Source organism: Peromyscus eremicus, chromosome 22 (assembly GCF_949786415.1).
Source record: "Peromyscus eremicus chromosome 22, PerEre_H2_v1, whole genome shotgun sequence".
Classification (NCBI taxonomy): domain Eukaryota; kingdom Metazoa; phylum Chordata; class Mammalia; order Rodentia; family Cricetidae; genus Peromyscus; species Peromyscus eremicus.
Genome location: NC_081437.1, coordinates 38,231,984 through 38,248,292, shown reverse-complemented (window position 1 = coordinate 38,248,292; position 16,309 = coordinate 38,231,984). Strand labels below are relative to the sequence as shown.

The 16,309-nt window shown below is 44.4% G+C and overlaps 1 long non-coding RNA gene across 1 annotated transcript; it reads right to left on the bottom strand.

The window, feature by feature from the left end:
• Window positions 1-694: 694 nt before the first annotated feature.
• LOC131897669 (uncharacterized) lies at window positions 695-6,006 on the bottom strand. The gene is made up of 3 exons (XR_009375762.1): window positions 5,875-6,006; window positions 4,256-4,505; window positions 695-762 (listed from the first exon to the last, which is right to left on the bottom strand). It is a non-coding gene; the product is annotated as an uncharacterized LOC131897669 (long non-coding RNA).
• Window positions 6,007-16,309: the final 10,303 nt, after the last annotated feature.

Below are 16,309 nucleotides of genomic sequence, written 5' to 3'. Positions count from 1 at the left end.
CAGCTTTTACATTGGCCCAGGTATCTGCATTCTGATACTCTATCATCTCCCCAGCCTGTTCTTAGAACTCCTCAGTAGTCATTTGAACTTACACTCTCGCTGGGGTGCTTTCTGATGAAATCTCCCCAGGTGGCTTTGTGCTTTCTCCCAGCCCGCATGCTGTCAGCTCTGGGTTTCTCCCTCCGTTCTGTCCTATCATCCTGAGTAATGGTTTCTTAAGCAAAACAGCAAGACTCTGTCTCCAGCCTCAGCTCTCATTTCAGGAAGGAAGAAGATGAAAGTGGATTTTCTTTTTTTTAAAAAAGAGGTGATGTTCATTCCAGGAAAGCAAACTTTCACAGAAATCCCCAGCTGACTTATGCCTTCATCGTCTCAGTCATAATAGTGTCAGCCAGCTACCCGGACAGATTTTATTAGTGCCATTTTGTCTTCTTTTGTCTCACCACACGACTGCCCTGGGGGAAAAACCATCTGTATTAAGCAAAAGAAAGGGGAGAATGATTTGGGGTAGAAACCGAGTAACATTCATTGCTACACCAGGTTAGACCTGCTTGATGTTAATAATGACTGTCAATTTGACAGGATCTAGACTCACCCAGAAAACAAGTCTTGGGGAATGCCTGTGAGGGATAACTTAGGTTGACTGAGATGGAAGAACCATCTTGATCGTGTGCAGCACCGTTCTTGACTTAGATTAGGTTAACTGAGATGGAAGAACCATCTTGACCGTGTGCAGCACCATTCCATGTTGTGGGTCCTGAACTAAACAGAAATGAGAAAGTATGATGAGTGTCGGCATGCACTGCTTTCTGCTTCCCCAAGCCACTGATGCCCTGAATTCCCCACTCAACAGACGTTACCATCAAACTGGACACCAAAATAATCCTTCCTTAAGCAGGTTGTTGTCATGTGTCCGGCCACACAAGACAAGTAACTACAGTATCTGTGGACAACCATGACTGCAGCCCTTACAACATTAGTTGCCAATGTCTGGTCCTCAGTGTGTAGGGACTCTGCTTTGGGACATCAGGACCCATGAAGCTCTATGTTTTGTTTTGTTTTGTTTTGTTTTCCCTTGGATGGACTTGTTGACATGTTTCACTTGTTCTGGGGGTTTTCCCTGCTGTCTACATCACCTTTCTATGTCTCCCTTCAAGACAAATGTCATAATTTACATCTGTAGCTTGATGCTACATTTTGGGTCCAGGAACCTTCCCTGTGGTTTCAGTGTGGACACCATCCCCATGGGTAACTCAACGTCTCTGAGATTGCTTGGGCATGCTTACAAGCACAGTAGATGAGGAGTTCTGGTTTTAATCACAGGCTCAGCACACAAGGGTCTCTCTTTTGCACAGGCTGTACTGTGGAAACACCTTCTCACGGCAGCTTATGTATGTAAAGTCGGTCTCAAATCAGACGGAGAGAGCACACCACTGGCCTGTGCTCCACTTGGACCACTCAGTGTTCCGTGGCTGTGGCCAATAACCTATGTGCATTAGAAATGCCTCCTTTTGTCAATGTGTGGCTTTTGTGAGCTTTTTTTTTTTTTTTTTTTTTTTTTTTTTTTTTTTTTTTTTTTTTTTTTTAAATAGGAGGGAGGAAAAGTTTCTCAACTTAGCATAGCGAAGCCCGTTTTCTAAAGGGCCTATAAATAATCTTGAATTCCTGGTGCTGCCTCAAAATGCGGCTCTTCTGAGCTGCAATGTCCGCTCTTTCTCTGAAACTGGAGTCGTCATTCAAAAATAGTTTCACTCAATTTAACTGCCTATTGAGCCCTCTAAATTACAGATATTAAGCCCTTGGTTTCAAAACAAACTTAATGAACAGTTCTGACAATCTATAAGCAAGGCCACTGGAAATTCATGGGCCAGATGGAATCACAGATTACACCATTTTCCTACTGGCCTGCAATTTTCGGCACCTGGATCGACATTCCAGGGATACATATTATGTCTGCTGCAGTAATTCCTGATAACTGAATTTGTGCTTTAGAAAGCTTAGTGCCAGCAGAGAAATGCCTTTTAACTCCACTGGCAATGCCTTGAAATGTCAGGGCAGGACTCAACCTGACCACGGTGGTGACAAGGTACTCTCAGGGGACTCTCTTCTCACAAGCTTAATTGGATATGTTTCTGTTCGTGTGTGTCACTGAGGACTTTCCAAGAGGAAGTTCTTTGAGAGAAGCAGCAGAAATAGGGCATTAGGTAGGGGCAGCCACCCTAATGGCATGGAAAGTTCTGGATCCTTCAGAGGTATAAGATAAGGAAGAGGAGGTTGCGTCAACTGATAAGGAAGAGAGGAGAGAGTGTCAACATCACGCTGTGTGTCCATTACTCCTAGGAGGAAGACCTTGTTAATCTGTAACTCACTTTAAATATTCCACTATCTGCTTTATGGATGAGGGATGCTGGATGACATCCTTACCCCAGCCTTCAGTGTGGGGGCAACAGAAGCAAGATTCAGGGAACTGAGGAGTAGTGGGAGGGGAACTGGTTCCCTCATTCAGTATACCCCTCCAGACCCAAACCCTGGCCAGGAGTGCATCTCCATGGCTGTTTTCACCACAGGCTTGCTCTCTTTCTTTCCCCACATTTATATTTGTTGTATCATTATGTACATACTTTCCCCATCTGTCTTCCTGAGAGCAGAGGAAAAGGTTACTCTACTTGAAGAAGTTCAGCAGATTCATCTCCATGTCCCTTGTGCCCAAAACAAACAAACAAACAAAAAAAAACCTTGAAATGTTTTGGTTGACAGACTACATGCTCCAATTTCCCTGGGCAAATTGAGTGATTTCCTCCTACGATAATCAGAAAGCAACTGACAGGTGGGTTTTTATTTAAAGGAAAGGAGTCACCAAGCAAGAAGGCAAAACACAGCTTTAGGTACTGAGATATGGGAAAGACAGGACTGGCCTGGGTTGTCCGCAGGACTGAGCCCTTGTGATCTTGCAGATGCTGTCTCAGCCCATTGCTTTCTGCTCCCTCCTCACAGGTATCAGGAGGGCTTACTACAAAGGGACTCAGAGGGGCTGTCTCCTGGAGTTCCAGGGGCAAAACCACCTTTGATGTGAAGCAAAGAAAATCCCATCAGCTTCACACGTCCTGCCCAGAACTCGAGGAAATACTACTGCCAAATGGCTATGTGTTCGAGGATAAGAGGTCCCTAGGGAGTTCATAGTCTAGCTACTTGGCTTTGCAGACATGCAGGGAAACTCCAGATAGGCAAAATAAGTCACCTGTGGGATGCTGCTTGTCACCACAGGTTAGTGTCATGCTGTTTAACCCCAGCTCTTTGCAACCCTAAAACACTGAGCACTACTAATAGGTGACTCATGGGGGTTGCCCTTATATTTCAAGTGTCTAGTGGGAATCAGATGATTACATCCAGTAAGCCCCCAAATAGCGAAAAAGAAAACCAATCTGTTTTGCAAGGAGAAGGTATTTCTTTACTTTGAGCTGAAATCTGGTGACATAATATATTGTAAATTCATCACTGGATGAGGGTCTGGTGTGTACGGATACGCAATTCTCACCATCACCAGGCTAAGTTGCCTCGGTATCTGTGGGAGACTTGTTCTGGGACCCCCATGGAACCCCAAATCTGTAGGTGCTCAAGTAAGCAGGAAGATTCAGTATGTGCATGGAAGCTGTATGCATCCTCTCACGTATGGTCCACAATCTCTACATGACTTCCAATACCTAATATGTTGTGGATCCTATGGAAAAGGTCCTGCTGCTGGGCTGTTTAGGGATCAAGGGGGAAAAAAAACTATACTTATTCAATATATAATCTTTCTTCTTCTCCTCCTTCTCCTCCTCCTCCTCCTCCTCTTCCTTCTTCTTCTTCTTCTTCTTCTTCTTCTTCTTCTTCTTCTTCTTCTTCTTCTTCTTCTTCTTCTTCTTCTTCTTCGTCTTCGTCTTCTTCTCCTTCTCCTTCTCCTTCTCCTCCTTCTCCTTCTCCTTTTCCTCCTTCTCCTTCTCCTCCTTCTCCTTCTCCTCCTTCTCCTCCTTCTCCTTCTCCTCCTTCTCCTTCCCCTCCCCCTCCCCTTCTTCTTCTTCTTCTTCTTCTTCTTCTTCTTCTTCTTCTTCTTCTTCTTCTTCTTCTTCTTCTTCTCCATCCTTGTCCTCTTTTTCTCATCTTTATCACAGCTGGTTGAATCCTTGGGCACAGAACTAAAGGTCACAGTGACCAACTACACATGTAGAATCTTGCCATTTCCAACTATAACAAACAGCAGATCACTTTTTCTTACCTCAGGTTTAAACTTTGGCAACAACAGCACTGATCATCATGCCACCTTAACCCCAGGCTCAAGCTGTTCATTGCAGCTTTTCCAGTAAGACACATCACAGAAGATGCAAGGAAGCAGGCTGCATACAGGACACTGGTCATCTAAAGGGGTCTTCCCCTGCTCTCCCCTCTCCAGCTCAGTGCTGTCTTTTTTTCTTTACCTTCAAGGAGGTCATGCATAGAGAGAGGTTATCCCTTCGAGTCAGCTGTACCTGCAACAGAGATTCTTGTCTTAAGGAACCAGTAGATCTGCTCACAGGCTAATCAAGCAGTGGCTTCCTCAGGAGCACAGGGAGACTAGGATGCACGCTTTAGCAAGTGAGAGCAATGCATTAGAATGCGGCTTTAGGGGCTCATTTAAAAATATAATTCAGGCCATAGCAGAAGCCTTTAAAAATGTTGGCAGCTGCCTCTCTGCTCTCCTTCAAGTAGAGGTCAAAGTGGCCTCCAAGACAAATGAAATCCACAGGATGGTTCAGCATCCTCCCTGTTCCCTGGCGCGCTGATTCATTTGAAAAGGGTGTTATTTAAAGTGAACTTTTACATCTATTTTTATTAGTTGTTATTGTAATGTCACCCCAAGCCAGTCTCACAAGTGTCATTTCAGACTCTACCTTCTTTTATGAACTTTTTATTCCCTCTTTCATTCATCCATCATTTATTTAAAACCCGCTGTTTACAGATCATGCCATGAAGATTTCAGTGGGAAACATGGAAATATTGCAGGCTAGCCCATTGGAATGCACTTTGCTTTTCAAAAATCTCACAGCACTGTCCAGGGGATTGGCCCTAGGAGATCATTTCTCATCTAAATGCTCCTGTTTTCCACTTGAGCTTATGATGGGGTGAGAAAGGACAAAGCAGCCATTGTTCTGTCTAGCTTCCCCCAGTGATATTTTATCAGGCTCTGAATTCCAAATCGGTTTCCCTTTTTCCTGATTCTCCTATTTTTATGTCAGTAATGAGGAGTTCAAATGCCCAGCAAAGTGCTGATGGGTGCAACGCTTGCTCTGTCTGGAGACGAGCTTGGAAGATTTATGGTTTGGGGAGGTTTTTGTGATACTCAAGTGGAGAAGCTGGCTCAGAGCACTTAATCTAGTGAGATGAGAGAATTGCCAGGGCCTTTCTCTTCCAGCAGGATTCCCGCTGACCTAAGGGAAAACATTCTGGAGGCGGTGGCTGCTGACCTGAGTGTTTGAGGGTATCACAGCACCCCTCGGACCCATTACTTCTGTCTTTGATGAGATGCTGAAAGACTCACAGAGAGTGACATCTTTAGGGAAATCCCCTGGACAAACCTGACTGGGCACAGTGTTTCTCAGAATCCACACATACCCTTCACACCATTAGGAACAAACAGAACATAAGAATTCATATTGAGTGTGTTTTCTCCTCCGCCTTACTGTTTTAAATCTAGGGAACCTTCCTGGATGGTGAATCAGTGAGCTGAACGGACCGGTGATTCCAATTCTTAAGGAAATCCTGTTTCAAACTATGAAAGGCACTAGAAAACAGTATATCATTAACGTAAAAATATACAAATAAGTTAAAACTTAGGACCAGCTTTATTTTGCAACTCACTGTTAAGTGGGGCGCTTGTAAAGGGACAGTCCCCTGTGTTTCAAGGTTGGGGAAAACAGCGAGGCCAGGGAGACATTTCAGTCAGTAAAGTATTTGCCTCACAAGCTTGAGAACCTAAGGTAGATCTCCCAGAACCTGCAAAAAAAAAAAAAAAAAAAAAAAAAAAAAAAGCCAGGGAGCAGCATGCACCTGGATCCCAGGGCAGAGAAGTGGAGACAACCAAACCCCGAAGCTACTTAAACCAGTGAGCTCTGGGTTCAGGATAAGATTTGGTCTCAAGAAACATGGTAGAGAGCGATTGAGGTCGATTCCCGATGTCAACCTCTCCTCCATGCTCATGTGAAGGACCAAGAGTTAGAACCCCAACAGGAGGAAAGGGGCCAGGCTGAGTTACAGTTCTACTGCTGTGAGGGGACATGACCACAGCAACAATTATAAAAGAAAGTATTTGATTAGGGACTTGATCAAGACTCCTAGGTGGAAACACGTGTGCACAGGTGCTTACGTTCACACATACACCACACAATAAAGTGTGGAAAGACCAATATCGATAGTCAGAGTCAGAGTCTGTAACTCCCAGTACCCCATTCTCTGACCTCTGCTAGGTTCAAACCCACTCATGGCCTGAGGTGTCATCTCTGTTCTCAGAACAATCCACGGACCTCTCGACACTTACTTGGATCATAGGAAAAACTGCTGTCGCTATCTATCAAGTCCACGCAGGTCTTCAGCCCCACCCTCCCTGGAGTTTGCCTCCTGCACTTTGAATGTGTACATGTGTCTCTCTGTAGGCAGGGCGTGACGCCCACTTCATATACATTCTATGCTCTGTTGAGGAACAACAGAGTACTGAGTCTCTTCTGATGAGCATGCAGAGACTTTGTAGACAGTTGGGCACACTGGCTTGGGAGATTTCCTTTTGAACACACCTGAGGATAAAGCCACTGGGCATACAGTCTGTATTTCTCCTGGAAATTTTTGTTTGCATGGATCAAAGAATCTGAGAATTTAGAGATTGCATATCCTACCCTGACCTTTATGTCAATGTACACACATATATACAATCTATAGCTGATATATATTATTACATATATATTACATATATACTATATATTTGATACATTATATATATTCCATATATATCATAAAAGAGTTCAAAAATATGATCTGTTTTAGGTATTGTTTTTGCAGAAGAAAGAGAAGTGTGGTTGACACTGTAGCTCTAAGCAAGGACTGATGCGGAGTCCAGGGTTACCAGGAACGCGAGTAAAAAGAAGGGCCGTTAGTTCTGAGACTTCAAAGGCAGGCGGCTCTCCACCACAGCACCTCCTAGACAAGAAACCAAGTTCCACAACCTGAGCAGGGATAGAAAGGCCTGTCTCTCACTACACCTGGCCCAGGTAAAGCAGTGACGCAGAATGAGGGAGCCTCTAGAAGCCAGTCAACAATAGGACATTAGCCGGGCGGTGGTGGCGCACGCCTTTAATCCCAGCACTCGGGAGGCAGAGCCAGGCGGATCTCTGTGAGTTCGAGGCCAGCCTGGGCTACCAAGTGAGTTCCAGGAAAGGCGCAAAACTACACAGAGAAACCTTGTCTCAAAAAACCAAAAAAAAAAAAAAAAAAAACCAAAAACAAACAAACAAAAAAATGTTCTGCCGCCTGGCTGTGATGTCATAGAGGACTGCTCTTCTCCTCCCTCTTCCCTGAGTGGCAGACAAGAAGACCCCTGGCTCTGTGAATACATTTGATACCAGACTTCTGGGCAGAATGCAGTTCCAGGGCCTGAAGGCTAAGAACAGCACAGGGCTGGGGGCTTAGCACCCCTGCTTCAGAAACGCAACAGTGACTATCAGAAAGATGCTCTGAAGGTTTTTGTTAACTGTATTTTTAGTAAACTTCTAGAACCATTTCAAAACCATACTAAGTAGCTTACAATAAAACAAAACCCTGCTTAGACTATGGTCTTGAGGATTTCTACATCACAATATCAAAATCAACACCCCAAAGCCCCTTTGCTACTATCTCTGACACATCATTTCAGGATTCAGGAGTTAAAATCAACCCACGACCCTGTCACAGGTAGACCTGGGGTGCAGTCTCCAAAGGCGATTCTTTGCCAGGAGCCGACTGTACACCAGGTATTAGAACGACAAAAATTTTTAACAGGAGAAGAAACAAAACCTTTTACAGGTGTTGAAGTAGCCATTCCCTATGTGTGATCCCTATTTACATGTGTCTAGACTTAATTATGACTGACATTTCCACAAAGGTAGTTGACAGTGACGGTCGGATCAAAGGCCCGTATAGGCAGCACAGGAAGCGAGTGATAGCGAAAATCCAGTAAGGCATGAAAATAAAGCACGGAGCCCGAGCACCCAGCCAGCCCTGGCCAATACTGAAACTCAGGAATTATGTAACACCCTTTATTCAGCAAAATAACTCATTGCATTTCAAGACAGACAGAACACAATCACTTCTAGCCCCAATGCTCTGAGATAGATAAGTTCTGTAAAATCATTGTGCGTGCGACATTTATAATGTGATACAAGCCTTCCCTAATTGTTCCTTTAAAATATGGAAGGATTCAGGGCTCAGGAGCTAAGACCTTTTGGTGTTCTTGCAGAGGACCCAGGTTCAGTTCCCAGCAACTCTACGGTGGCTCACAGCTTCCTCTTAATACTAAGTCCAAGAGATCTGCACTCCTCTCCTGGCCTCTGTGGACACCAAGCATGCACATGGTGTATAGACACATAGGCAAAACACTCATACCCATAAAATAAAAATAAATAAAATCTTAAAATGTGGAGACATCATATGATTCTATTTTTGTTTCTTTTTGCATTGGTGCCCAGTGATGATCAGCAGATGGCTAGAGCACAGCTTAATCCTATAACAAAATCCCAGTGTGGCTGTGGGTAGAGCTGGAGAGACTTGCCCCGGAAGTGCAGATGTTTTCTGATGTGACTGAGGTTACTAGAAAAGCATAGGCAACCTTGAGAAGTGGGTAGTTCGCACAGTTCTTAGCTCACACCTTTCTAGCACCAGTTGTCTCCAAAGCAGTGTGACAAGAAGACACACCCTCCTGACTCAAGTGGCCGTCACCCTGGAAGGTAAAGGTCGGGTGTTTTGTTGACTGAGGATGATCAATGTGTTCCACCAAACTCTGAGGTTATCTACTGTTTTGGTGGGAAACAAGAGATTCTGACAGTCCTGCCTGATCAAATGTTTCCTCAGGTCTGAGGTGAGGTGTCTGCAGAATGGGCCTGGGCATTTCTAGAAATGGGGTCTCACATCTGCTCTACAGCACAGGACCAGTGTGTGGATGGGCAGCTATTGGGAGCATGGGAGCACAGACGCACAGATGACGCACAGACGCGATGAAGAATATCAAAGGGAACCCATCGGAAAGCAGTATGGAAGAGTGAAGGAAGACCAAACTGGAGACTGTCCAGCTTGACCTGAAACAGACCCAAGGGATGAAGCAAAATCGATTGAAAGCATGTGCTAGTCTCTAATGAAAACTCCACCCCAGTAAGTCGAAAATACAAGGGCTTGGAAAGAGTGTCTGTCAAATTCCACAGCAAACATTATATCACACTGAGAAAGAAATCTTAGGAAAATCTCACGAAAGGGAGGCGTGAAGAAGAGGATGGCCGTTATCTGCCAGGCTGGGAGGTCTGTGTGATACAGTTGTGAAACCTGAGCTCACAGGGTGAGCATCTGTAAGTGTTTCTTACAGACATTGCTACACGTTCAGAGAACAGAATTGCTTAAGTAAAAATGAACGCGACAGATAAGATCATTTCCATAAGGTGCAGGATATGGGGAACATAGAATCGGTTTCTTTCCAAAATCAGTTACAGAATTAAGTAGAAGAGTAACAAATGAGGCTTATTAGCATAGTGAAATAACTTTGAAATAGACAGTATCAAATACAACGATAAATATGTAAATCCCACACAGAGCCAACTATATTGCGTGGAAAGACACAAAGAAAACAATTAAGAATGGTGAGTTTTATTCCAAATTAAAGTATCAATGCTCCCAAATAAATAATTAAGTCTAATAAAATGTCTTTTACAAATTAGGGTGTATTTGGAAACTGTACAAATTGAATATAAATTTATACGGAAGAGTAAATGTGTGAACATTGCCAAGGACAATGTGGAACGTATGCATAACGGAGGTGGATCTGTGCTATCAAATATTAAAATATTCTAAGGAGCTCCTATTGTAACAGTAGTCTCCTCATAAGAAGACAGCGGAGAAGTCATAAACACAGGAACTGACAGGAGGCACTGACTGGCTCAGTCGTTACTGCAAATAGGAGGTCATGCACAGGAAAAGATTTTTTTATTTCTAGAAGCTGCTTACTAAAATAAATACTTGTGGGAAAATGAAGTTGGCCCTTACTGTGGCCCCCTTCTCTCACAAGCACACACAATTTCAGGGCACTGTGAGATTCAGAAAAGCTAAAGCTTCTGAACCAAGATCCATTAATAGTCAGACGCTTAGAGAGTATTCTGCAGAGAAGATGATCTCCACACTGATGACAGTTTGTTCTAATGTCATTAATGTGTATAAATCCCCCAGGATCACCTAAGGTGCAGGGACAGCCGGGGGGGGGGGAGGGACACCGGGGAGATCTGAGGAGGTGGATGAGGCAGACAGACAGCAAACTGAAAACCTGCCTGTCAAGACCGTCAGTTACCCCGAAAGTGCAAATGCCCAAAGGATCGGCAACGTTCGTGTGTGAGGAGTCGGCATTTCCAGGCATGGAGAGGTATCGGTGTTGGAATCTTCATGTTCACATGGATATGAAGAACGTTCGTTAATAATGACTCAGATCTCCTGCTGCTCCTCAGGCCAACCTCCTTTGTAATCCACCTGCAGAAGTCCCACACCCTCCTGGAGTCCAAGTCGCTGCCTACTGCATGGCTGCTTTTTCCTGGGAGGCTTTGCTAGATGAAATACACACAGCATATAAGTAATCTGATTTGTGTTCCCCATGTGAGCCAGGGTGCAACACTAAACACACACACACACACACACACACACACACACACACGATAGCTCAACATAGAGAAAGCAGGGCCATGCAAGCATGGACTGAGTCACTTCACATGGTGTCTAAAAAGATTTATATTCAAACTTGTACTCTGCTGTGGGATGGTCTGTATGTCAAATGTGTTGTTGATTGGTCAATAAATAAATCACTGATTGGTCAGTGGCCAGGCAGGAAGTATAGGCGGGACTAACAGAGAGGAGAATTGAGAGAACAGGAAGCTGGGTGAGAGAGACACTGCCAGCCGCCATGATGACAAGCCGCATGGGAAGATCCCGGTAAGCCACGAGCCATGTGGCAAGGTATAGATTAATGGAAATGGATTAATTTAATCTGTAAGAACAGTTAGCAAGAAGCCTGCCACGGCCATACAGTTGGTAACCAATATAAGTCTCTGTGTTTACTTGATCGGGTCTGAGTGGCTGTGGGACTGGCGGGTGAGAGAGATTGCCCTGACCGTGGGCCAGGCAGAAAAACTCAAGCTACAGAACTCCCTTCCTTGCTCATGTTTTTTTTCCTTGCTTCTATCTAATTGATATATCTCTCTATGTCTCTCTCTCCCTGTGTCTCTCTGTCTGTCTCTCTGTCTCTTTCTCTCTCTGTCTCTCTCTGTCTTTGTCTCTCTTTGTGTGTGTCTCTCTGTCTCTGTCTCTCTGTCTCTCTCTTTGTCTCTCTCTGTGTCTGTCTCTCTCTCCCTGTCTCTGTCTCTCTCTCTCTCTCTCTCTCTCTGCCTCTGGTTCTCCAGTCAATTACCTTTTCTCGATTGCTCCGGCATATATCTTCAGCAGATTTTGGGATTTTTCGGAGCATCTCTCTCTCTACTGGATCATTTTCATCTATCACCCATTTCCCCTTTTGTGGATCTTGAACCCTTTCAACCCATCTCAGCGAAGCGTGTCCTTCAGTGACTTCTTGCAAAGGGTCGGGGTTGCTGTGGTTTGATCTTAAATGTGCTTCAAGAACTTGTGAGCTGAAGACTTGGTTCTCAGCTGATGGCGCGATTACAGGGTAGGTGGGGTACAAAGGGAGGAAACTGGACACAGGGGACATGCCCATGAAGGGACCATAGAGTCCCCCAGCTCCTTCCTCTTTGCCTGGACTAGTGGCCACTATGAGGCAAGAGGTGTACATGTTGATATCATGGTCCACAATTACAGATAGCCCAGGATGCTCCATGTACTCTGTCTGTGGGTGGCAGCTCCATGCCCTCTCTTGACAACTTCTGCTGGGCTTGCAGGCTGCCTGTTCTCTCTCTTAGGTGACTTTTTTAGATGTATCTTCCAATCTTCCATGATTCTGCAGACTTTTTTCTATCCATTCAACAATTCCCCCCTTTGGTGTAAGCTAGCACACAAACCCCGAAGAACACTGATGCTGCCCCTTCTCTGAGGTCTGATGTCACCACGGAGATGCTGAAGGGGGCTTGTACACCCTCCTCTGCAGATGAAGACCCTGAGGTCAGAGGGGACACACGTTATTCGTGTAAGTCATCCAGTTAGCACTTACTATTTGTTGCACATTGTTAGCAACTAGCGGGATGACAACATTTCAAGAAAGTTGCGAGATAGCAGATATCCCTGGATTTCAGTTTTAAAAAATAACAATGATAGAGATGATCTTTCCAGTCCAGAATTAAACGTAGAGTCAAAACCAGGGGTAATACAGCTGGCTTTGCTTGGGTTTGCTAATGTGCCTTAAAGAAGGCTGGGAAGGCCTCTATTTTCTCTCATTCAGAGACTAATTATGTGTGAAGGAAGACAAAGACCACAGAAGTTGTAGTTCAGAGGGACACGGCACCAAACAGTGTCCAGCTGGCTCTCTATGCCCCAGAGTCACCAATAACAGAACCAGGTCATGTCTAGTGATCAAATCCATTCTTCACCATGTGTACCGAAGAAACAAAAACAAATAAAAAAACACAACACACATGTCCTCTGCATTAACACTCAGAAAACATTTCTTAATGAATCATTCTGAAAAGCAGTAGCATCTCCTGCCAGTTGACTGGGGCAGATCCAACCAGGAGCAAGAAGCCATTTGACCTTCCACTTTATCAGAACCCTTAGCAATGCCCATTCCAGTGTCCGCTCCAGAAGACAAACCTCCTCTTCCCACGGTCTCAGAACTGGAGGGTCAACAGACAGAGCACAGTGCATGACAAGTGTGTCACAGACACAAGTGTGTCACAGACACAAGTGTGCCGAAGACAGAATCACAGATTTCAGATCAGGGAGGAAACAAAAGTTGTCTATTTTTAAAGCACAAATTCCAACTGCTCAGAATCCTGTCAGGTCCAGGACTTAATTAATGGTCTCTCTGAAGGTGTTAATGAGGTATACAGAATTCTGGGTTAGCCATGATGGGCTTCCTAATAATATTTAGTACCTATTTCAGGAGAATTTTGGAATGTGCTAATTTTCTCAATTTCTGAAAAAGTATCAGTTTATTAAAGGAGACAGTCTTCTGTTGTGGATGATTCCAGAATTGTGCTTCAAACACTTACCCCTAGCAAATAACAGCATACTGTAGTATGGGTGTCTGAGTTCATCAGTGTCTGAATTTACTTGCTATCGTAATAAGGTGCCACTGTGGAAGCCACACAAACAACTGGCAGGTGCTGTCCCACCACTCTGGAGGGGTTGGTTTCTCCCAATAGCTCCAGGGCCACCACTGTTCCTGGCCTCCCTCACTGCAGTGGGCAGGTTGCTTCTCTCCCAGGAGAAGAACCACACCAGGCTCTGGCTTTACTTCCTGCCTGTTCTCCTGTGACCCACTCTGTGTCTCTATTCACCAGCCAGACTGGGTGAAGCAACAGGCCTGCGCTTGTGTGACCTCGTCTTAGGTGATTGTGCCTATCACACCCTGTTCCTAAGTAAGATCATGGTCTGAGAATCTGAGGGAAGGGCTTCCGGGTATGAACACAGATGGGACAGGACTCAGTTCAAGCCATCATTTACACTAGAAATGAAGCAGTCTCTAGAGTCTGGGCCCTTTACCATCTCCAACTCAAGTAGAATTCCCTTTCCTAATTTTCTTCCTGCTCATTGCAGTACAGGAAATGGAGGGCCCCTCCGAAGTGGACTGTCTTAGCTTTTCTTCCAAGCTTCCCAGCAAGCCACAGACTAATATGGTCACCCATTTTCCCGTCCTTTCATTTCATTAGTGCATTGTGAGCTCATGTCACAGCTCACTATTAATCACTCAGTTGCAAAGGTCGCTTGCAAATGCTCTCTACTAAATTTCCTGGGCCTTACAATGTGCTCAGTAAGATGTGAGATTTATAGTTCTAGACCTTAGGGGGGAAAATGTTGCCGTCCTGTAGGCATGCAGCAGGCTTCTGATATTTGATGGGGGGGGGGGGAAGAGGGGGGAGGGATAGCAATGGATGCCTGCACAGTTTCTGAGGCTGGTGCTAAAGAAGTTGCTGGACATATGTTCTCTGGAACATTCTGCATCTCATTTGCGAAGGTGGCTGTTGCAGATGAACAGGGATATATTTAGCAGGAGAAACCAACTCCTGCATGAAAAGCATCTGCTTGCAGCAAGTAGAGGGTAAGGTATTTTGGAGAGCCACTGTACCACACCTTTGGCCTCACTCAGGGCATGAGGCTGCTAGCTGACTCTGTGATATTTCTATCTTATGGGCAGGCTCTGTGTAAGACTGCTCATGTCTCTTCTACCAGTGAGTTCTAGGCAGTATTATCACAGACTTATGCCACTGTGGCATCGGCCAATTCCAGAGGACCTGCTCCCTCCCTGTTCCCATGGTCATCCTCTGTTACCACAAATTGATGCATTCATGACTCTTCACCCTCTAAGTACTGTTAATTATAGTGGCATTCTCCTATATTGCTCAATGTTCTAGAAAAAGTTCACAAGACTATGAGCTTGCAGAATGATGACCCTTGAGAGGATAGGGCTGTGTAAGGGCATGGGCTGTGTCTTGTTCACATAGTGACCCTCAGCAATAAAACCACATTTGACATGTAGTGGGTTTAGGGGTAGTTAACATCTTGTAATAAAATTGATCCTATGATAAAAAACAATGTTAAAGAAATTAATAGATGCAAGAATGCTTGCATGCAAGGATGGATGAAGGAATAAAGCCATGACTCAATTTTTCGAGAAATGTGCTTCCTAGATTTGAAGGTCTTCTAATGAAGGACACACATACCTGATCTTTGTATGGAGACAGAGATTTATCATATGAGCCTCTATACAGCCCCAAGAACAAGATGCTTTGGGTTTAAAAAAATAGTCGTCTTTAAAGCTGGTAGAATGGGGGAGACCCTTTGATAACTGCACATCTGACAGAGGACTGCTATTTAGAATATATAAAGAAACTTGAAATTTAAGTATCAAGAAGTCAAAGTAGTCAATAAATGAGTTAGTGAATTGTCCATTGCTCAAAAGATGAAATATAAATATCCTGAAACATGAAAAATATTCAATATTACAGTCACTAGAAAACACAAAACTGCACTGAGAATTCATATCAACCAAGTCAAAATGATTGTCACTAGGAAAATAAAACAAAAAGCAACTGCTGGGAAGGATGACGAGAAAGGGGATCCCTTGTTTTCACACTGCTGATGGTAATGGAAACTATTCCAGCCACCAGGAAGTCACTACAGAGGTTCCTCAGAAAACAAAACAAGACAGAAATCATGTAAAATAGTTCTACCAAATGACCTAGCTGCAGTGCTCTTGGGTGTTCATCCAAAGATCTCCAGATCTGATCACAGACATCCTTGAATGTTAACGCTTGTTGCATCACTATTCACTATAGCCAAGTTACGGAACTAAAAAAAAACAGAGGAAGGGACCAGGGCCATGCAGTCTACATGCACAATGGAATTTTATTCAGTCAAAGTTGAGTGAGACTGTCTTAGGGAAACTAAGGGGGCTAAGAGAAGGAGAAAGGAGTGAGACCAGAGAGGGCTGGGCCAGAAGGGAGTGTGTTCAATGTACACCGTACACTGTAATGAAAGTATCTTTTTGAAAACCAGTACTGTGTGTGTGAGGAGTGTCTGCCGATAAGATGTTAATAGTCTTTGCATCTCTGGTCTTTTGTTTTGGCACCAAGTGTAGCTGGAATTTCTACCAAGAGAGGTAAGGAGAGGGGTGTGAAGGGAGACTGGGGGAAGGGAAACACCAGTGAAGAAGATAGCAAGAATATGCCAGAAGGAAATCAACAGAAAGAGAGAAAGACAGGGGGAGGAGGGGGAGACTCTGGGACCTTAGGACAGCGTGGTGGTTATAGCCTAGCACTGATTCTTCCGTTTATACTATTAAGGTTTATAAGGTATCTACATAGGAAGTAGAGTGCCGACTCCCTGTTGTTACAGAAAATTTTCCCACTGGCAGACA